Here is a 22916-nt window from a genome sequence, read left to right on the forward strand (position 1 = left end):
TGTGAATTCACCTGTTCTTATCTATTATGGAGTTTGTATATTTGAATTCCTTTATTACTTTTTTTTCTTTATGCTTGGCTGGAGAATATGGCTTTTATTAATCTGACCTGACAGTGACATCTGTAATCTGACAGAAACATCTGTGCATGTTTCATATGGGAATAACAAAAATCACACAAGCAAAAGGCTCTTTTATTGAGTTTCTTAACTGTGGTCTGAAAGGGGACCCGTACGTGCCTGTCTGTCTGTCTCCTTCCTCTGGCCCCTCAGTGAACACCCTGGGTCTTATTCAGAGGAACTCTGAATGTGTCTCAGGGTCTTGCTTTTGAGCAGGATGTTTCACAAGAAAAGCAGTTTCAGCAGAAGGTTTTTTGAAACTGAGATCAGGGTTAGTCTTCCAGCCATCTTGTTACCCTTGTTTATTTACGGCAAGTATCCATTTGAGGAGCCAGGCCTCAATAATGTAGTTGTAACTTCTGCCTTGTCCTCAGTCTGCGATGCTTTGCCCTTGTTTGTATTTGGAAATGTTACTCTTTAAGAGTAATAAGTATGTATTTTGCATAACTGATAATTAAATGTAACCTTTTGAGATTGTTCGTAAACATTTCCAGAATTTTGGTCTCCTGGGGCAGCAGAAACATTGATTCAGTCAGCTCTTTGTTAAGCTTACTTCTCTATGCCTTTAAGAGGGACAAGTATGTAAACAAAAGTTACCTTATTTGAAAGATTTCAAAGCAAATGATTTAAAGAAGTTAAAAATCCCAGGACTTGACCCTACACCCTAAGGGTGAATTGTGGGGTTTGTTTTTTTTTTTGCAGAATTCTCCCTGGAGCTTTGCTGCACTGATGTTGCTCTTCATAAGCAGCAGCCTTTAGGTCACATGCTTGCCTTGCTAGCCTAGGCCCTCCCATCAAGTGTGCAGTCCCCAGACACAGTATCTGCTGTGTACTAAGCATTGCACTGGGTGCTGGCAAAATGGTGTGATTCCTTTTCAGTCTGGAGGGATGTGGGCTGGTAAATGGGTGCTTTCCAGACAGCACGGTAAATGCTATAGACGAGTCTGAAGCAGCTTCCCCACTGCGGGGATCAGGAGACTGAGTCCGAGATTCTACGGGGTCAGTAGGGCTGGCACTGATGGAGATACATCACGTGCCAGGTTTACTTCAGGAGCTTGACACACGGGAATCATTTCACCCTCACAGTCTTGCGTGCTAGTTACTACTGTTTTCTACATTTGGCTGCTGAAAAAAAACTGAGTCACAAAGCAGTAAATAACTTTCTCACAGTGATATGCAGCTAGTAAGTGTCAGAAAGAGTGTTCAGTCCAGGAGATTGGCTCCAGAGCCTCTGTTCTTAACCTCTGGGAAGAAAAAGGACTTTCAAAGTGGGAGAAGGCGAGAGAGGTACTGAAACACACAAGCAACTCAAGCCCCTCGGTGCTTGTCAGACCTGCCCAGTTACACACTTATCTCAGAATCTGCCTCCTTTTGTGCAGGCTGACAATATTGAGCTGGCCAAAGACAGAAAACTTTGCTGGGGAGCCTGCAGGGGATAGAGCAAAAGAGTTGTGAGCATTCACCCCCAAACCTGAGCAAATAGTTAGGTCTTTATCCGTGATAGTATGTAGTGAATCCTAAATTTCCTTTCACGTCATGAGCCTCCACACACCCAGTCAGTCATAAGCTTTCTTGGAAAGTCTTCAGCTTGAGCATTGGAAAAGAGTGGTTGTGATCCTGGGAGTTTTCTGAATCCACAAGTCTTTCCTTTGATACCTTTAGCCCCTACTCTCTGTGAACCCAATCAAGTTTGGTTTGAAGTATTTGTGGGTGTTGTGAGAACAAAAATTTGTGAGGTAGTTCAGAAACACCTTGGCATTTAAATCAACAAGAATAAAAGAGCAGAAATTCTTTACCACTCGATTAGCTATTACTTAGCATACATGATAAAGGCTTGAGGTTTAGCAGTTGGGGTGTGTGTGTACATGTGTGTGTCCCCAACTCTAGCCTTGGAGGGAGTGGCAGTGCTCACAGTGGTATGAGTCAGTGGAGATTGGAGCAGGGGCTGCTGTATGAATTTGCATGAAGGAAAATTTTTTCAGGGAAAAAGCAACTCATCTTTGAGCAGGTCTTCTCTCTTTGATCCAGCCTTTCCTCCCTCGACAACTCCCTACCATCCTTTCCCATCTGGTACATTTTTGGTTACCTGTTCCAGGCCTCTTAGACCAACCAAGTAGGAACATTTTAGTGATGCTTTATTTTCAAGTTATACACACTTTCTCATAACGTCACTGTTTGTTGGCTGCTGTGGCCTCTTCCACTTTGTTCTCTTAGTGCTGAAAGAGACATCTCCAGATGTCTTTATTTGGTTGCTCCATAGGGAAGGTTTTATTTTTCCTTATAATATGGTATTAGAGTTCTCTGGAGAAACAGACCCTTAAATAAGAGGTTTGTGTGTGTTTAATATATTACAAGTAAGTATATGTAATATATATGATTTCTGATAAGGGTATTGGCTCCTTTGATTATGGAAGCCAAGAAGTCCCAGGATCTGTAGTCAGCAGACTGGAGACAGGAGAGGCTCAAGACCCAGGAAGAGCATCAAGTCCAAAGTCAGGAAAAAGCTGAGTCCCAGCTCAAAGCCAGTCAGGCAGGAGGAATTCCCCCTTATTTGGAAAAGGGTCAGCCTTTTTGTTCTCTGACTGAATGGGTCCTAGGGAGGATCGTCTGTTTTGTCTGTCAATTCAGTCACTAAAGTCATCCAATAACATCCTCAGAGACTCACCTAGAATAATATTTGACCAAACACCAAACATGTGGGCACCCATGGCCCTGCCAAGTTGACGCATAAAATTAAACACCACAAATACGTTGTCCTGGGGTGTTGAAGGAGACTGTTTACCTTGTGTTGCCGGAAGCTCTGAGTTGGAGGCAGAGTGTAACTTCCCTTTCTGTGAGGCAGCCACAGTTTGGCTGGTTTGCAGCACTCTGCAGATCAACTCCACTAGCTCTGTGCTCTGTCCTGGTCATCATCCAGATTCCCAAAAGACAATGTCATGGATTTTCTGAAGCAAGCTTTTTAAATTTGAAGAACTTCTGGGGATTGTTTGGGATCTGTGTTTCTGACTTACATTAATGAAAGCTGCCTGATTAAATGCCCTCATAGGATGTCAACTAGACTTCAGTTTGGTATGGGGAATTTGATGTTATATTTCAAAAACATAATGTGTGTAATGAAGTGTGTTGTAAATATACTCACATGTTTATTATTTATTCCCATATATGATATTATGTAAATACATTTATATCACCATTTTTCAGCCCATGTGGATTAATTCTTATGACCATCCCACTTCTACTTTTGCTCTCCATTGACATCAGCGCTGTCTTCTGGGAGGTGGGAACCCCACTTGGGACCCTAACGTGGAGATAATCAGGAGATAAGAAAAATGTGACCAGCTTTGTTTCTGTCTCAGCATCTTGCAGATCATGGCAGAGTAGTTATTTGGGTGGAAACATAGTCCATATTCCTCAGAGAAACCTCGTTTTTTAAGATGATATACCTGTGCCGCCTGAAACTGGAGGTAGAAGATGATTTTCTCTTCTGTTTGTCTGAAAGCTCTCTAATCTGCCCAATGTGCTTATCGAGTGTGAGTGCCGCTGGGAAGGCCCTTTCATCAAATGCAACTAAATGTCAGTGTGACTGGCTAGTGAAGAACTAGACTCTCTAAGCTGTGGGTACTTGCCAGCTAGAACTGCCATGAAGGTAAAACACAATTTCAGTTTCTTAACTATAAAAATAAAATCTAGAACAATGAGCTTAATTATCCCAAAGTGTTTATTTACATAGAAATACAGGGAGGCCTGGCGTGCTGTAATTCATGGGGCTGCAAAGAGTCGCACACGACTGAGCACCTGAACTGATAGTCCTTTATAAAGCCTGATGCTTTAGTAAAGAAATACATTCCCTTATTTTTTGAATCACTTTATCATCCCTCCAGAAGAGAAACATTTAATGCAGGCTTGTCTATTCATGTTTGAAAATAAATTTACTGTGCATTAAAATAACCTTTGTTAGGGTTATGTGACTAGAAGGGAGTGTTTGAAACTGTAGGGAGAAACATTCTTTGGACTACCTGAAAATTCTTTCCAGACCTAGGTGCTTTATTTCTGTGATAGCCAGAAAAATGTCCCAAATATTTTGTCTCAACAGTACACCTGCAGAATGTGTGTATCAGTCCCGTTAAACTCAGCGTGCAATCTGTAGCTGTCAGGGTAAGTAATAAAAGATGTATTGCTACATGCCTCCGTCAGTCTATGAAATTGCAACACACTTCCTGATGAATTTTTTTTGTCTCCTACTATTTTGATGGGAACGAAAGTTGCCCACTGAAGAGAATTCAATGAGCAAAGCGATTCCAGGGCCCCCTGTTCACCTTTGCTAAAACTTGAGATCCTCTGGCATGCCCGTGATGACACTAGAATGATGGCTGCTTGCTTTCGTCTGCACTTCGAACTCATTTCAGGGGAGGAGGATGGTGCAGTGTGATCTGGATGGTTTTAGGACCAGCACTTAACATTCACCACTTGGCTTGAGAAGAGAAACAGGACCATTTAGAAATTTGACAGCAGGAGTCCATCACTGAAATTTCCATGAGGACTTGCTACATTTTTCAGCATCCGTTGAAATGTGAAAAAAAGCACAAGAACTATACTCTTCACGATATGAGGGATGGATTGTCATGGCCTTTAGTTTCTGTGGGCTGTACAGTGGAAACCAAAATTCTTAAAGCTAATTTTTTTCTCAGTTATAGACAAGTTGCTCAAACTTTCAAGCCTCAGTGTTTTTGTTTCCCCACTAAAAAGGGAATAATTTATACCTTCTGAGATTATTGAAAGAACTAAATGAGCTAAATGTCTTTTTCCTCTCCCATCTAGTTTATGCTGCCCTTTCTGGTCTTGATGAAATTTGGTTAGAAGATGTGTACTTAGTACTTTGTTCCAACTTATTAGGTTAAATGAGTGTCTGTATAGGTGAGACTTCAGCTTATTTTTTCCACTTGTAAAGCAGTCCTGGTGTCTTTAGACTTTATAATAAATTTATGCATGTATTTTTGCATTTATTCTTCGCATTTATGCATGTATTTTTCAGCATGTTTAAAGTGCTATTAATACTTATTGACTTTTCATGACAAACCTCGCTCTAGAGTAAGTTTGTGCTCAGTTCATAGATGTGATACTTGCCAGGTTACAAAACCTTTTGATTTGTGTGAGCTCCCCAAACTAGGGGTGGCAAGAGTCAGGACCAGAATGCAGGCTGATCCCCTGCCTTCCACTGTTTGTTGCCTCCATGCTCTCTGTGACTTAGCGTTGCTGTCATAGAAGACCCTGTACCTAACTGCTGAGGGTTCAGCACTCCCACAAGTCCCCACTTGGCAAGTGTAGGTGTAGGGGTAACTCTGGATGCTCAGGAGGCAAAGGAATATGTTGGGGTGGGGAGTGAGAAGCTAAGAAAATGTTTTCCTGAAAACTCTGTGCTATAGGGTCCTGGGAAGTGTTTTTTAATTCCTATTGGCACATAGATTTTAAAGTAACCTGGATTTTTAAGTTAGGTGAAAGGCATACCCCACCCCAGCCCATCTGTGTTATGTATGCTCCAGACTAATTGTCACTCACCAGTCCTAGTTCTTCTAGAATGAATGGAAATTTGCCAGAAAAGGCTCCAGGGACTTTTAAAGGTTTAGGATTCTATAGGTGTGGCCCATGGGGCATTTAACTGCTTGAGAGGGACACCCTTGCTTCTCTTTCCTGGCTGTAGAGTTGAGAGTCTGCCAAGTTCCTATTGATTTTTATATCCTTGCCTTTTATACATATTAAAAAAAATCTGTTATTACCTTGATTTTAATCAACAGTTTAAAACTTACTTTTTTTAAGCTTTCAAATTCAGCTAACAAATTGTCTTATTTATGCATATAATGATTTTTTTACATAAACATTTAGAACAAAGTCATTTGTTTCTTGATTAATATTTTATAATGTATAAATGAACTGATGAAATTCTCACCACTTTACATTTAAGTAATCAAATTTCCTTGTACATCTTGACTGTGTTTATAGATTTAATATATAAAGTTCTCACAAATGTTATAATTTTTTTAACTCAGTCAATGCCCATAATGCTGATAAGTCTAACATTAATTTAGTAGTTCAAATTCTATTTCAAAAAGCAAACAACACATACAGCAGTACAATATTTACAAAACATTTTACTGTGGCTTTATATAAATACAATTTACATTGGGTAATCTATTAAATATAATATGTATTTAAATACATTTTAATTGATATATAAATAAATAGAATTCTCTACCCACCAAGAGGGAATAATATTAGTATATTGGCTAGAAGTTGACTAAAAAAAACTAAAGAACCTCAGGCCATTCAGAGGCATAGAGTCTGGTTATATCTTTGAAGACTGAACCTGCAGTTGCTGGGCTGGGGCTTCTGACTAAGGTCAGCTTACATCTGATTCTTCAACTCTAAATTGTGTGCTCTTCACTGAGGCTCTGATTAGTTTTATAAGTTTCATGAACTGTCTCAAGTTGGTGGAGGTGGGTACTTACCAATCCCTAGAATTTTATTCTTTTGTCATTCTTGGGCGGCTTTTTGCCTTAAAGCCAGGGCATACTAATGAAATGTTGAAGTCCTTATTTGTGCTGGACTCCCTTTGTCTTTTATAAATTGTATGCATCTCTACCCTTGATTCTGTAGCCATCATACTGACAGTGTCCATTTAGCACTGGTGAACCTCTGAAGAAAAGTATGTCATTGCCCTGATACTCCGCTCAAGAGACTGACAAGGTGTCTTCAGGGAAACTAGTTAATTATGTTTTTCTTCAAATACATACCTCTTTCACTTGGCGGTATTTCTCTTTTGGCAATATCTCAAGGTGATTGGTTTGAGGAACTTCTCCCCAGGAGACAATTCTTTCCCATCCTTGTCTTTCCAAGGGAACTTAAAGGTATATAGCATTCCATCTTCACTCTAACAAAATCACAATAACTACCTTGAACTTGAGGGCACTGTTATTAGTTTCCAGGACTTTATCATCTCTTCTCAGTGGGCTTCCCAGGTGGTGCTAGTGGTAAAGAACCCTCCTGCCAGTGCAGGAGATGTGAGAGACACAGGTTCAATCCCTGGGTTGGGAAGATCTCCTGAAGAAGGAAATGGCAACCCACTCCAGTATTCTTGCCTGGAGAATCCCATGGACAGAGGAGCCTGGCTGGCTATAGTCCATAGGGTTACAAAGAGTCGGACACAACTGAAGCAACTTAGCACGTCACATCTCAATTCAGGGTTTAACCCCAAGGGTGGCATGATCCAAATCTATCTGTGTTTGGGAATATCCAATCATATCATTCTTTTTGACCTATATATTCAGTGCTATTTTAGGTACCATAGGGGATTCAGGATGTATAAGCATAGGTGAAGAAGTGATTCTGGGTATTTTGGAGGCAAAATAAAGTACCCAAGTGGGTTTGAAACACTAAAAAAAATTATCAGAAGTATTCTATACCATGGAATTCTGGGAAGCTCATGGCTTTTTCAAGTTTCTAAAAAATTTTATTGAAGTATAGGTGTCTTACAATGTGGTGTTAATTTCTGCCGTACAGCCAAGTGATTCAATATATAGATAGATAGATAGACCCATAGATACACATTCTTTTATATAGTCTTTCCATTACGGTGTATCACAGGATACTGAATACAGTTCCCTGTGATACACAGTAGGACCTTGTTGTTTATCCATTCTATATATAATAGTTTGTGTCTCCTGATCCCTAACTCCCAATCCATCTGTTCCACACTTGCTTCCCTCCTGGCAACCATAAGTCTAGTCTCTATTTCTTCGAGTCCATTTCTATTGTATAAATAGGTTAATTTGTGTCATATTTTAGATTCCACATATGCTTGATATCATATGGCATTTGTCTTTCTGACTTACTTCACTTAGTATAATCTCTGGGTTCATCCATGTTGCTGCAAGTGGCATTATTTCCTTCCTTTTTATGGCTGAGTAGTGTTACATTATATGTATATTACATCTTCTTTTTCCATTCATCTATTAATGGACATTTAGATTATTTCCATGCCTTGACTATTGTTAATAGTGCTGCTATGAGCATAGGGGTGCATGCATCTTTTCGAATTATAGTTTTATTTTTTCAGTTTTTAGAGGAATTTCCATACTGTTTTCCATAGTGACTTCACCAGTTTACACTCCCACCAACAGCAGAGGAGGATTCCCTTTTTTCTATACTCTCTCCAACATTTGTTATTTGTAGATTTTTAAATGATGGCCATTCTAACTGCTGTGAAGTGATCCCTTGTTATAGTTTAGATTTGCATTTCTCTACTTATTAGCGAAGATGAGCATCTTTTCATGTGCCTATTGGCCACCTGATGTTGTCTTTGGAGAAATGTCTATTTAGATCTTATGCACATTTTTTGATTGAGTTGTTTCTTTTTTGATATTAAATTGTATAAGCTGTCTGTATATTTTGGAAATTAAGCCTTGTTGGTCATATCATTTACAGATATTTTCTCCCAGTCCGTAGGTTGTTTTTTCATTTTTATTATAGTTTTCTTTGTCATGCAAAAGCTAATAGGTTTGATTGTGTCCCGTTAGTTTATTTTTTCTTGTATTTCTGTTGCCTTGGGAGACAGGCCTAAAAAACATTGCTTTGATTTATGTCAGAGAATGTTTTGCCTATGTTCTCTTCTGGGATTTTTATGGTGTCTTCTTTTAAATTTAAGTCTTTAAGCGATTTTGAGCTTATTTTTGTGTATGATGTGAAGGTGTGTTCTCATTTCATTGATTCACATGGGACTCTGCAACTTATGACTCCATGGACTGTAGCCCACCAGGCTCCTTTATCCCTGGAATTTTCCAGTCAAGAGTACTGGAATGGGTTGCCATTTCCTGCTCCAGGGGATAATTCTGACCCAGGGATCAAACCTGCATCTTTTGAATCTCCGTCATTGATAGGCAGGTTCTTTACCAGCTGAGCCCCCAGGAGAGCCCTAACTGACCCAGCACCACTGCTAAAGAGACTATCTTTTGTTGATTGTATATTCTTGCCTCCTTTGTCAAAAATTAATTGATTGTAGATGTTTGGGTTTATTTCTGGGCTCTCTGTTCTTTTCCATTGATCCATATGTCTGTTTATGTGCCAATACCCCACTATTGATTACTGTAGCTTTGTAGTAGTGTCTGAAGTTTGGGACGGTTATGCCTCTTGCTTTCTTTTTCCTCAAGATTTCTTTGACAAATCAGGCCTTTTATGGTTCCCTATAAGTCAGTCTCAAAAACGACAGTAAGAGTTCTGTTCATTTCCAAGGCAAACCATTCAATATCACGGTAATGCAAATTTATGCCCTGACCAGTAATGCTGAAGAAGCTGAAGTTGAACAGTTCTATGAAGACCTACATGACCTTTTAGAACTAACACCCCCAAAAGATGTCCTTTTCATTATAGGAGACTGGAATGCAAAACGAGGAAGTCAAGAAATACCTGGAGTAACAGGCAAATTTGGTCTTGGAGTACAGAATAAAGCAGGGCAAAGGCTAATAGAGTTTTGCCAAGAGAATGCACTTGTCGTAGAGCAAACACCCTCTTTGAACAATACAAGAGAAGACTCTACACATGGACATCACCAGATGGTCAACACCGAAATCAGATTGATTATATTCTTTGCAGCCAAAGATGGAGAAGCTCTATACAGTCAGCAAAAACAAGACCGGGAGCTGACTGTGGCTCAGATCATGAACTCCTTATTGCCAATTCACACTTAAATTGAAGAAAGTAGGGAAAACCACTAGACCATTCAGGTATGACCTAAATCAAATCCCTTATGATAGTGAGAAATAGATTCAAGGGATTTGATCTGACAGACAGAGTGCCTGATGAACTATGGATGGAGGTTCATGACATTGTACAGGACACAGGGATCAAGACCAGACCCAAGAAAAAGAAATGCAAAAAGGCAAAAAGGCTGTCTGAGGAAGCCTTACAAATAGCTGTGAAAAGAAGAGAAGTGAAAAGCAAAGGAGAAAAGGAAAGATATATCCATTTGAATGCAGAGTTCCAAAGAATAGCAAGGAGAGATAAGAAAGCCTTCCTCAGCGATCAGTGCAAAGAAGTAGAGGAAAACAACAGAATAGGAAGACTAGAGATCTCTTTAAGAAAATGAGAGATACAAAGGGAACATTTCATACAAAGATGGACTTGATAAAGGACAGAAATGGTATGGACCTAACAGAAGCAGAAGATATTAAGAAGAGGTGGCAAGAATACACAGAAGAACTATACAAAAAAGATCTTCACAACCCAGATAATCATGATGGTGTGATCACTCACCTAGAGCCAGACATCCTAGAGGGCAAAGTCAAGTGGGCCTTAGGAAGTATCACTATGAACAAAGCTAGTAGAGGTGATGGAATTCCAATTTAGCTATTTCAAATCCTAAAAGATGATGCTGTGAAAGTGGTGCACTCAATATGTCAGCAAATTTGGAAAACTTAGTTTCGTTTTCATTCCAATCCCAAAGAAAGGCAATGCCAAAGATGCTCAAACTACCGCACAATTGCACTCATCTCACACGCTAGTAAAGTAATGCTCAAAATTCTCCAAGCCAGGCTTCAGCAGTACGTCAGCCGTGAACTTCCAGATGTTTAAGCTGGTTTTAGAAAAGGCAGATGAACCAGAGATCAAATTGCCAACATTCGCTGGATCATGGAAAAAGCAAGAGAGTTCCAGAAAAGCATCTATTTCTGCTTTATTGACTATGCCAAAGCCTTTGACTGTGTGGATCACAATAAACTATGGGAAATTCTTCAGGAGATGGGAATACCAGACCACCTGACCTGCCTCTTGAGAAACCTATATGCAGGTCAGGAAGCAACAGTTAGAACTGGACATGGAACAACAGACTGGTTCCAAATAGGAAAAGGAGTACGTCAAGGCTGTATATTGTCAGCCTACTCATTTAAATTATACAGAGTACATCATGAGAAACGCTGGGCTGGAGGAAGCACAAACTAGAATCAAGATTGCCAGGAGAAATATCAATCACCTCAGATATGCAGATGACACCACCCTTATGGCAGAAAGTGAGGAGAAACTAAAAAGCCTCTTGAAAGTGAAAGAGGTGAGTGAAAAAGTTGGCTTAAAGTTCAACATTCAGAAAACGAAGATCATGGCATCCGGTCCCATCACTTCGTGGCAAATAGATGGGGAAACAGTGGCTGACTTTATTTTGGGGGGCTCCAAAATCACTGCAGATGGTGATTGCAGCCATGAAATTAAAGGATGCTTACTCCTTGGAAGGAAAGTTATGACCAACCTAGACAGCATATTAAAAAGCAGAGACATTACTTTGTCCACAAAGTTCCATCTAGTCAAGGCTATGGTTTTTCCAGTAGTCATTTATGGATGTGAGAGTTGGACTATATAGAAAGCTGAGTGCTGAAGAATTGATGCTTTTGAACTGTGGTGTTAGAGAAGACTTTTGAGAGTCCCTTGGACTGCAAGGAGATCCAGCTAGTCCATCCTAAAGGAAATCAGTCCTGGGTGTTTATTGGAAGGACTGATGTTGAAGCTGAAACACCAGTATTGTGGCTGCCTGATTCAAGGAGCTGACTCATTTCAAAAGACCCTGATGTTGGGAAAGAATGAAGGCAGGAGGAGAAGGGGACGACAGAGGATGAGATGGTTGGATGGCATCACCGACTCAATGGACATGAGTTTGGGTAAACTCTGGGGGTTGGCGATGGACAGGGAGGCCTGGCGTTCTGAGGTTCATGGAGTTGCAGAGTTGGACAGGAGGAGTGACTGAACTTAAACTTAGAAGTCAACATTTTTTTCTAGTTCTGTGAAAAATATGGATAATTTGGTAGGGATTACATGAACTCTGCATTGCTTTGGGTAGCATGACCATTTTAACAATATTAATTCTTCTAATTCAAGAGCATAGGATATGTTTTCATTGTTGGAATCATCTTCAGTTTCTGTTACCAATATTTTGTAGTTCTCAGTATATGTCTTTCACCTCCTTGATCGGGTTTATTCCTAAGTATTTCAGGTTTTTTGAATGTGATTTTTAGAGGGATTTTAAAAATCATTCCCTTTCTGATATTTCATTGTTAAAGAAATGCAACTGATTTCTATATGTTAATCTTCTATCTGGCTTCCTTGATGAATTCATTTCTCAGTTCTAGTAGTTTTTGTGTGGAATCTTTAGGGTTTTCTATATTTAGTATCATGTTCCGTATATAATGAAAATTTTACCTCTTGGGAAGCTCCTGGATTTCCAAGTCAAGTGGCCACAGAGACATTACAGTGTTAGAGACCAAGTTGATGAAGAGACACCTCTTGCTGTGAGGCCACCTCAGCTTTGGGAATTCACGCCCCATCCCAGCCCATTTGTGTTATATTTTCATCACTGATGCTCCTTAGATCCTCTCACCCTAACTAGGAGCTGATCTGAAAGATGTTATAAGAAAATTACCCAGTGAAGGTTACTGAATGCAAGTTCAGAAATGGAAGTAATTGATGATGGACCAGAGATTGAAGGAAGTCATATCAGGGGAAGAGTGATAAGCTGGTTTACTGACTTGTAAAAGTTCTTTGTGAATTTTAGGTACAAGTCCTTTCCTGGATATTTAGCATTTTTTTCTCTCGGTCTGAATAATATTCCACAGTATGACTATAACACTTTGTTTAGCCATTTGCCAGTTGATGGTTGTAAATCCAGTTTATTAGTATATCTAGTTTGGGGCTGTTACAAATAATGCTTCTATGAACCTTTGCTTTCAAGTTTTTGTGTAGACATGTTTTTTTTATTTCTCTGTGATAAACATCTAGGAGTGAGATTACCGAGTAAGCCAGTCTACCAAACTGTTTTCTGAGATGACTGTACCATTTTGCATTGGTACATTGTATTGTCAGTCTTTTAGATAATAACCATCCTTGTGGGTGTGTGGTGGTATCTCAGTGCGATTTTAATTTTTATTTCTTTGATGACTGGTGATTTTCAGCATCTTTTCAAGTGCTTATTAGCTAATCATACATCACCTTTGTTGAAAAGCCTATTCAGATATTTCACTTATTTTTTAAATTGTGTATCAGTGTTTAAAATATTCTGTATATGAATTCTTTGTCAGATATATGATTTACAAATATTTTCTCCTGAGTTTATATCTTGTCCTCACTTTATTAATACTGTTTGAAGAACAAAAGTTTTAAATTTTAATGAAGCTTCTTGTATCAATTTGTTCTTTATGGATCATGCTTTTGTTGTCATATTTTAAGAAGTCTTTGTTGAACTCAAGGCCACAGAGATTTTTCTCTTATGTTCTCTTCTGGAAGTTTTATAGTTTTAGGTCTTAAATTTAAAGCTATGATCCATTTTGTGTTAATTTTTGTGTGTGGTGTGGGGTCAGAGTCCAAGTTCTGTAAAATGGAAACCATACAACCTAACTTAATGAATTAGTTGTAAGGGTTAATTGAGAGAATGTTTAGAATCATCATAGTGCAGTACCTGACATGCAGTAGATGTTTAAAAAAGAATTGTTTTTCTCTTTTACTTAATTTTCTCAAAACTGCACAACAGAAGGGAAAATTATTACTATTTTTTTTTAATATTTTGAACTTCTAAAGCCACATGGGTGGCACATTCGCACATCTACTTAATGTCAGGAATATTTTGGAAATATGTATTGAAAAATTCAAAAATTTAGTTTCAAGATAATTTCTGTACCTGTAGGAAAAGAAGAGCAGAAAGAACTAGATAAAAGAGTGGTTCCATCTGCAAAGACGGCTGAAATATGGTTAATATGCTTCAACCTAAGAAAATACTTGACATGCTTTAGTTTAGTCCAAGATCATACTTCAGACCGGGATATGTTTTAGTTTTCCAAAGAAAGAAAGAAGGAAGGAAGGGAAAAACAAAGGTGTTTTTGTTTGTTTGTTTGTTTTTTTAGTAATAAAAGGGAAACTAAAGAAGAAGTGTTTACTTAAAGAAGAAATTAAACTCCAGATTTTCCATCTTAACTTGAACTTGTTTGTCATACGGCTTATCTCAGTTGATATATGATACCATTAACCTCTGAGCTTCTTAAAAACAAGGACCATGTCTGTTTGAGTTACTGTTATGTACCTAGTTCTCAGTACAGAGCCTGGTTTATAGCAAGTGGCTAATAAATAGTTGTTGGATTAAAAGAGTAGATAAATTAATAATCATCACATTCAAGTAGTAAATTTGTTATTTTAAGTCATACCTTAGAAAATTAGTATCTTATTTTAACATCCACAGTCAATATCAAGAATTGTTTTAAATTTTAAGTTCAAATTCATACTGTTAAGTTTCATGTCCTTTCCAAGTAAAGAACATCTATCCTTAGAGCAGGGCTATGCTTTGGCAGTAGTTCCTGGGAAAACCCAAGCCTTCAGTGTTTGGTTTCCACCTAAGATTTCTTTAAAGAAGGTGGTCTCTAGCCCTGAAAAAATTAGAAACCACTGGTTCAGATGAAGTGAATTGTTATGTACTGCTACAGTGCCATCAGAGTGAGGAATCTGTCATGAAGAGAGGGCCGAGGGACCCATGGCATCAGTACAGCTGCTGGTACCTGTGTGTGCTTGAGGGCAGGACTGCTGGGAAAAGTCAGCAGTGGTCTGAGCAGCCTCCAACCATGAATGCTTGCCTCTAGACTGTGAATATCAGTGACATCATTTTTAAATCTCAGAGTAGAGCTGAATCAACCTCCGTTTAACTGAAAATATGAACATAGTGGGAATTCTTTATTCCTTTTAATAAACACATGGCCAGAGGTCACATCATAGCATCAGAATGTCAGTGTTCATTATTGACTCTTCATGAAAATGGCCCACTAGCTGTCCTGATCGCATGGTTCCAAACTTTTAAATCTTTGCTCCCACTTCATTTTGATCTCAAACCTAGATACTGTAACCCTGAGTGTGGTATAATCATGCATATTTCATAAGTGCCTTAAATTTTCCAGAGTTGACTCTTCTGTAGCACATTTGTAAGCACACTGTTCTTCATGTAGTTTCTGAAATATATAGCCAACACGGAGAGCTTCCTGAGACAAGTAGTCAACAGGGAGCTGCCTGTTTACAAGCCTTTTCACATGGTCTCTCACCTCTATCCAACCCCAGGTGCAGACACACCGGGACATAACACACAAATTGGTGACACATCCCAGAAGATATTGGGCTCATAAATCAACAGAGTTTATGTTCCTATTTGACCACGGGGTTTAAATTATTTTGGTCACAGAATGAACTTAGATTATTGTCTGATAAGTATATCCAGAAGAAGTCAGTACTGTCTATTTATTCATAGACTAGCACTGCCTTCATTTTATTATTTCCTTTTCATACTTTGTTTGAAAGCAGTTAGCTGATTTTCATGGTTGAGAGAGAACCAGTAATAAATCTTGCTTTTGTTTCATTAAATGAATTACATTTTGAGGTCAGGCTGTGTGCGTAAAGGGAGAAGACGAAATGTGGAGAGAGAACAGAGTCAGTGAGAATTTTTCCTTCTATTTCTAATCTTTCCCCTAGTCAGAAAAGGTTCTCTGCTAAGACGTGAGTAAAAAACCTGGAAGCTGTGACCTGCTGTAGTCTGTTGGTTGTATGTGTTTCTGCAGATACCTGCCTTGCACCATCTGATTTCTTAGCTTCTGTGAAATGGAAGATGTTATGTTTGTATGTCTTCCATGCTTAGATATTTGATCCAATGCCATTAAACATAAAGAATATTTTAACTTTTTCTAAATGTTATAATGGTGCGATATGTTGAATAATGTTTTATACATGGCTTTTCAGATCCAAGTAGGGTTTTCCACTACTTGGAAATGTTCATAATTGATGCTGCTATGATCTATGCCTGAAAAAGATGCCTTTTGCAGACTAATGGCTAACAACTCAATTCAAATGGGAGAGTAAAATTATATGTATACTTATGTTATTGTTTTTAAAACAAGCCTGATATTTACCATTTTTAGGCTTTCATTAAAAGTAATCTGACTGAATGATTCTATTAAATGTGATATTCTCTTGAATGACAGATAACACTGAATCTTCTAAAGCGGTGTATCTGATTTATACCATAAAAATAGTGACTAGCTCAAAACACATCAGGCTGTGCTCATTGCATTCTAGGCAGCCAATATTTGAAGCCCTTTTAAAATAGAGACTATAAGAGAACTCATATGAAATTTAGTATTTTATTTACAGATTTAAAGTGTATTTCAATATTAGTGAAACACCTTTCCTATATTTATGTTAAAACTCTGCCCTGTTTCATGACAAGTTATGTTTCTACAGGGTTTTGTTTGTGTTTTTGTTTTTGTTTGCAGGAAGTTGGAAGGGCAAACATCTAACTGGTATCTGAGAGTAGGCAGCAGGTTCCCTGCAGGAAAAGTCTAATGAGGCTGAGAAGCAGTGTGTGCGATGCACAGATCCTCTTTCTTCTTCAAGAGTGAGAATCTCAGATCAGTGTGGAAGGCTGATGCTTCCTCAGGAGGCCTTCCTCTTGTAGAAAAAGGAACCCCTGCAGAGCCAGGCCTTTAATAAGCCACGTCTGGGTCCCTGCATGGGTGACTTATGGATTCTTCAGCCAAGGGATATCTTACACTTCAATAAGTGGAGTCTCACTAAAAATATTGCTTCCCGTGAGCCCCTGCTACATGCCAGGCATTGTGCTGGGCCCTGGAAATATGATCATGAGAAATAAAATTGAAATGGTTTTTGCTCTCATAGAATTTACAATCTAGTGGGAAAGAGTAACAAATGACTGTCACACTAATAAAAATGTACTTCAAATTGAGATAAGTCCTGGAGTGATAGAAATGTAATCCTCTAAGAATAGGTAACAACAAAAACCTTCTGTAGAGATGTGATCAATGTGACCTGAGCTGAGATCTCCAGAATGCGTTACTGTGGCAGAGAATGGTGTCCCAGAAAAGCATGTGCAAAGGCTGTTGTTGGAAGCAGCAACCTGCAGGAAGGAGCAACCTGCTTAGGTTGCTGAAAGAAGGCAGGATGCATCTGCTGGGGGAGGCAGATGGGAGGTCCAGAGAAGAAAGAAAGGGGCAGGTGAAGCTACACCTTGAAGACCATCTTATAGGGTTAGATCTTTATTCCAGGAGCAGTGGGAAGCCGCTGATAGTCCCAAGGAGAAGTCAACAGGAGAAAATTTGTTATGAAGCATTTTGTTTGGCTGTGGTGGAGAAGATGAATTGGGGAGTAGGTTACTGTGTATGCTGGGGGACCAGTTTGGAGGGCATGGCTGCGGATCAGAGCAGAAGTGATGTGATTTGAACTAGGGAGCAGTGGAAGGATCTAAAATACATTTACGAGGTGAAATCAAGAGGAGTCAGTGGTAGACCCATACTGGGGCTGAGGAAGAAAGAGGTGTCAAGATGACAGCATGCCTTGCAGGATTCAGCTCGCTCAGCTGAGTGGAAGGAAGCCCAAGTTTCAGGACAAGATTATGAGTCTACTGTTGGCTATGCTGAGGTTTCCTCTCTTCTTCCCCACTTTTCCCACCTTGAGCAGTCAACTGCACTTACAGCCATCCCAGGGCGCTGGGGCTGCAAAGCATAGGATTGCTTTGTTTTGTTTCAACTCCTGCAGAGCTGAAGGGACACTGAAAGACTCCATGTCACAGTGTAAAACAGATACCACATTTCAGAAATGGCATAGACTTTCACTTCATTTTCATCTCTAAGAGGACACATCACAACGTACACACTATTCAGTTCAGTTCAGTCGCTCAGTCGTCTCTGACTCTTTGCGACCCCACGAATGGCAGCACGCCAGGCCTCCCTGTCCATCACCAACTCCCGGAGTTCACAGACTCAAGTCCATCGAGTCCGTGATGCCATCCAGCCATCTCATCCTCTGTCGTCCCCTTTTTCTCCTGCCCCCAATCCCTCCCAGCATCAGAGTCTTTTCCAATGAGTCAACTCTTCACATGAGGTGGCCAAAGTACTGCAGTTTCAGCTTCAGCATCATTCCTTCCAAAGAACACCCAGGGCTGATCTTTAGAATGGACTGGTTGGATCTCCTTGAAGTCCAAAGGACTCTCAAGAGTCTTCTCCAACACCACCGTTCAAAAGCATCAATTCTTCAGCACTCAGCCTTCTTCACAGTCCAACTCTTATATCCATACATGATCACTGGAAAGACCATAGCCTTGACTAGATGGAACTTTGTTGGCAAAGTAATGTCTCTGCTTTTGAATATGCTATCTAGGTTGGTCATCACTTTCCTTCCAAGGAGCAAGCGTCTTTTAATTTCATGGCTGCAGTCACCATCTGCAGTGATTTTGGAGCCCCCCCAAAAAAAGTCTGACACTGTTTCCACTGTTTCCCCATCTATTTCCCATGAAGTGATGGGACCTGATGCCATGATCTTCGTTTTCTGAATGTTGAGCTTTAAGCCAACCTTTTTACTCTCCCCTTTCACTTCCATCAAGAGGCTTTTGAGTTCCTCTTCACATTCTGCCATAAGGGTGGTGTCATCTGCATATCTGAGGTTATTGATATTTCTCCCGGCAATCTTGATTCCAGCCTGTGCTTCTTCCAGCCCAGTGTTTCTCATGATGTACTCTGCATATAAGTTAAATAAGTAGGGTGACAATATATAGCCTTGATGTACTCCTTTTCCTATTTGGAACCAGTCTGTTGTTCCATGTCCAGTTCTAACTGTTGCCTCCTGACCTGCATACAGGTTTCTCAAGAGGCAGGTCAGGTGGTCTGGTATTCCCATCTCTTTCAGAATTTTCCACAGTTTATTGTGATCCACACAGTCAAAGGCTTTGGCATAGTCAATAAAGCAGAAATAGATGTTTTTCTCGAACTCTCTTCCCTTTTTGATGATCCAGCAGATGTTGGCAATTTGATCTTTGGTTCCTCTGCCTTTTCTAAAAACAGCTTGAACATCTGGAAGTTCGCGGTTCACGTATTACACACTATTAGCTAACTCTAATCCATTTGATAAAATAGTATTTGACCAAGTAATTCTTCAGTGTGACGGTATGGCCACCCAAATTGATGAGTCCTATTCACCTTTTATGGGCTTGCATCTTGACACACAGACATTTAAATGGAGCATCACTGCCCATCTGTAGTCTGCCTTACTCTGCAGTTCATCCTAACTTTCCTTACTCCAAGTTCTCCTCAGCACTCATTTCCATGACTTGACCCATACTCCCCATCCATCCGCCAATGGCCCCAGCCCCATTTCTGTACACATAGCCTGCAGGCTCCCCTCTGGGACTTTTACTTCCCCCCTTCTTCCATGTTCCCTCCCCAGAGCTCTTTCACTGAGGCCTCTGGGAATCCGAGTTCTCATTTTCTGAAGGAGGTGGATCTTCCATGTCCTGAGTATCCTCACTTTTGAGATTTATGCTGCTGTTGCTAAGTCGCTTCAGTTGTGCCTGACTCTGTGCGACCCCATAGATGGCAGCCCACCAGGCTCTACCGTCCCTGGGATTCTCCAGACAAGAACACTGGAGTGGGTTGCCATTTCCTTCTCCAATGCGTGAAAGTGAAGTCGCTCAGTCGTGTCTGATTCTTCACCACCCCATAGACTGCAGCCTACCAGGCTCCTCCGTCCATGGGATTTTCCAGGCAAGGGTACTGGAGTGGGTTGCCATTGCCTTCTCCGTTTGAGATTTATATACCATTCTTAAAAGGAAAGGATCAATGACTTACTTTGGTACATGAAATGTTGTGCTTAGCAGTAATAATAAGAAAGCAAAGATTTAACCATCACGTGTGCCCAGTGTCTTGCCTTATATTCCCATGGTTGGCTAAACTTCAAGCAATATAGGTAGACATGAGATCAGTACAAGTCTCCGTAGCAGTGTCCATCTGGGTGCAGTCCCTCCTGCTGCTCATGTATCCTGCCAGGGTTTTAAAGGTGCATATGCAATCCTTACGTGTGTGTATGAGCATGTAGATCTTTATTCGAATGCATCTGGCATCATATTGACCTGATAGAAGCTAGGAATCGCATCCTAGCTTTACTGTTAGTAGTTACTGCTGATTGGTATTTACGATGGACATTTAAAACCAGTTGCTGGCAAAGCCATCTCCTTTTACCCCTTATCGTCCTCTGTCTTCATTTCTCTTTGTCTATAGTATCATCCCTGAGGTCTTCTTTCTTCCTTCTTAGTTTAACCTATAAAAGCCAGGTTCAGCTGTTCTGGCCCCAGCATTGCCTGCACTGACCCCCCTTTACAGATGTCCATGTATCCTGGGAGTCTCCTTTTGGCATGTTTTGGTTCACAGTTGCCAGTATATGCCAGTCTACATCAATTCAAAACAGTGGGGTGTCTGTTTCAAGGAAAGTAACTGAGGATGCTAACAAAACCTTGTTTTTTGGAGGGAGATGGGAAAAAAAGACCATATCATAATTGAAATATTAATTGGCTGACTGCTTAGTTTTCCTTAAGCAAGTCAGATATTAGCAAAAATCAGGCTTCAAATAAAAATTAATATCCAGTGTGAAAAGAGCAGAGAGGTTCCTACTTCAAAGGTTCATTAACTAGCAGAAAAAGGGCACAACATTAATCCTCAGTGTAATTCTGAACCATGCATTCCAGGCTTGAGTGTGATCAGTAAAAGCTAAATTCGCTGCCCTCCTCTAATGTGTTTTTAAGCCTTTGGATTAAAAGCTCTGGTTCTGCTGAATATGACAATAGCATGTTATCTATATATCATTTTTATTTTATTTTTTTCCTGGAACCTACAAACTGCAAAATTCTCCTTAATTTCACGTTGAGATTATTTTGATTTGACAGTCTTTTGACAACATAAGCATCATTTGGGGAATTTCTGAAATTTCTGACTTTAAGGGAAACAGTGTTGAGTAGATCGATTGATGCATTATCCTCTCCTCAACCATCTTATTTATCTGTCTGCAATTTGTGACAGACTGGCCTCTGTGGGAACAGGCTGGTAGTAATCACACAAGTCCTGTTCTTCATAAGACAGTCTGTTGTGAACATGATTGTGTAAGTTTACGCATTTGCATTAAATCTGAGAAGGACATGTTAAATTAACAGAGATTGGAGCAGTAGGTTCCATGGGAAACTTTCATAGAATGAGTTGTTCATATTTTGTTGCTATGTTCAGGCATATTTGTAACTTGGAGGAAGTTCTGGATTACTTCATTTGTACATATATTCATTTTAGTCTTCTTCTTGTTCTGAATTTAACATGATACAGGCTGACATTTTTTGACAAATCATATTCTCACAAATCTTTAAGTTTGTCTTCACTCCTTCCTGGTTATCCTTTTAAATCCTCTGTTTAACATCCTCCCCAGGTGTTACTCATTTGCTCAAAATCTTGCACAACTGAGCTGTGAAATGCAAGGTTAAACTAAATAATAGTCACCTCTTGGTGAGTTGTGACTCTAGGCAAGTCATTTTATTATTCAACCCATTTCTTTAAAATGAGACATCGGCCTGGAAAATCTCATAGTCTTCTGATTCTGGCATGGGAAGAAACACATTGGGTCAATTATAATCATCTCTGTGAGCATTAGAGTGTGCCCGGCCTAGCATTCCACTCATTTAAACACACACATGCCCCTTTCCCAAGTCCAGCTCTTGGTGAACAGCTACCTATGTGGTTATGTGCAGGAGCCCTTGCTGGGCCAGCTTGGGCAAGGCCGTTTGTTTGGGCACATGGCCCCAGTTGACAGTGCGGCATGCTACTTGTATAGTGTAGGGTCATTTGGACACTCAAAGGCCAAGATCTTCTTCGGCCACACCACAAGAGTAATCAGTCCTTGACATATTTTTATACACCACAGTGTCTTTTTGCAGTTGTACATTTAACCTCCGAAGCTTCATCAAAGCCTTTTCCACAGCAGCAGGTGGAGGTCTCACTCCTCTTTTGTCACTTCTGTGCTTTTGCTTCACCTGCTCATGGGCTTCCTAGTTGTTAGGTTAGAACAGACCTTCTGTGTGTCCACCAGAGATCGAGACAGTCCTGCATAAATGGGTCCTCTCCTTGGGGTGTTGATGCTCCCTTTTTTTGGCCATAGAGGAAGCTGATATTATATAAGGAGCTCTAGGAGTGTAGCCAGAGAGTGACTGGGATTAGATTAAAGGAAAAGATTATTTTCCACCTATGTCAGATTTTTCTTCTTGTTTTTTGCATTCTCTGTTCCCAGCACTTTGGTGAAGGAGGGAGGACACTAGACAGAGGCTTGAGCTCTGCCTGTAACTTCCAGTGAGACTTGGACAGACTATTTAATGAGAAAATCTTAGACAGCGGGTCTCTTGTGTAAAAGTTCTGAGTAACCCTGGCTCAGTTCAGGACTGCTGCCTAAGTAAGACAAGCTAATGGCTAAGTGTGTAATCCCTTCCCCCTATAGCCTCTAAACCAACCTAACCCTCCTCTGTGACTCCCTCAGACTCCAGGCTCTGCAGCAAGTATGCATGACCTTAACCCCTGTACAGTGGTTCTCAAGTCTGGTATTGAATACTTCCAAGCTGCAGGGACTCACTACCAGTTTGCTGCTGTTAGGAGGCGTGAGCTTCTTTGTGTGGAGTCTCAATGGTGCCTCTGAAACACCCCTAAGATCCAGTCAGTTCTTAACCTTTAGACCAAAACTGAATACCCTTCATCCTCTCTTTCTGGCAGCTTTTACGTGCTATCAGGTTCCTCATGAGTCTTCTCAAATTCACAAAACAGTCTTCCTGCCTTAGTCACTTAATGCATATTTGTTGTGGGAAGGAATGAATGATTTAATGAATATAAAGTGATTTTCAGAGTGTTCTCTCTTCAGGACACTTTCAGGATGAAATT

At 40.1% G+C, this 22916-nt stretch overlaps 1 protein-coding gene across 2 annotated transcripts in view; it reads left to right on the forward strand.

The window, feature by feature from the left end:
* Nucleotides 1-22916, forward strand: part of KDM4C (lysine demethylase 4C) — a 404611-nt gene that overhangs the window by 356495 nt on the left and 25200 nt on the right. The window lies entirely within an intron of this gene.

The sequence above is a fragment of the Ovis canadensis genome, chromosome 2 (genome assembly GCF_042477335.2).
Source record: "Ovis canadensis isolate MfBH-ARS-UI-01 breed Bighorn chromosome 2, ARS-UI_OviCan_v2, whole genome shotgun sequence".
NCBI lineage: Eukaryota > Metazoa > Chordata > Mammalia > Artiodactyla > Bovidae > Ovis > Ovis canadensis.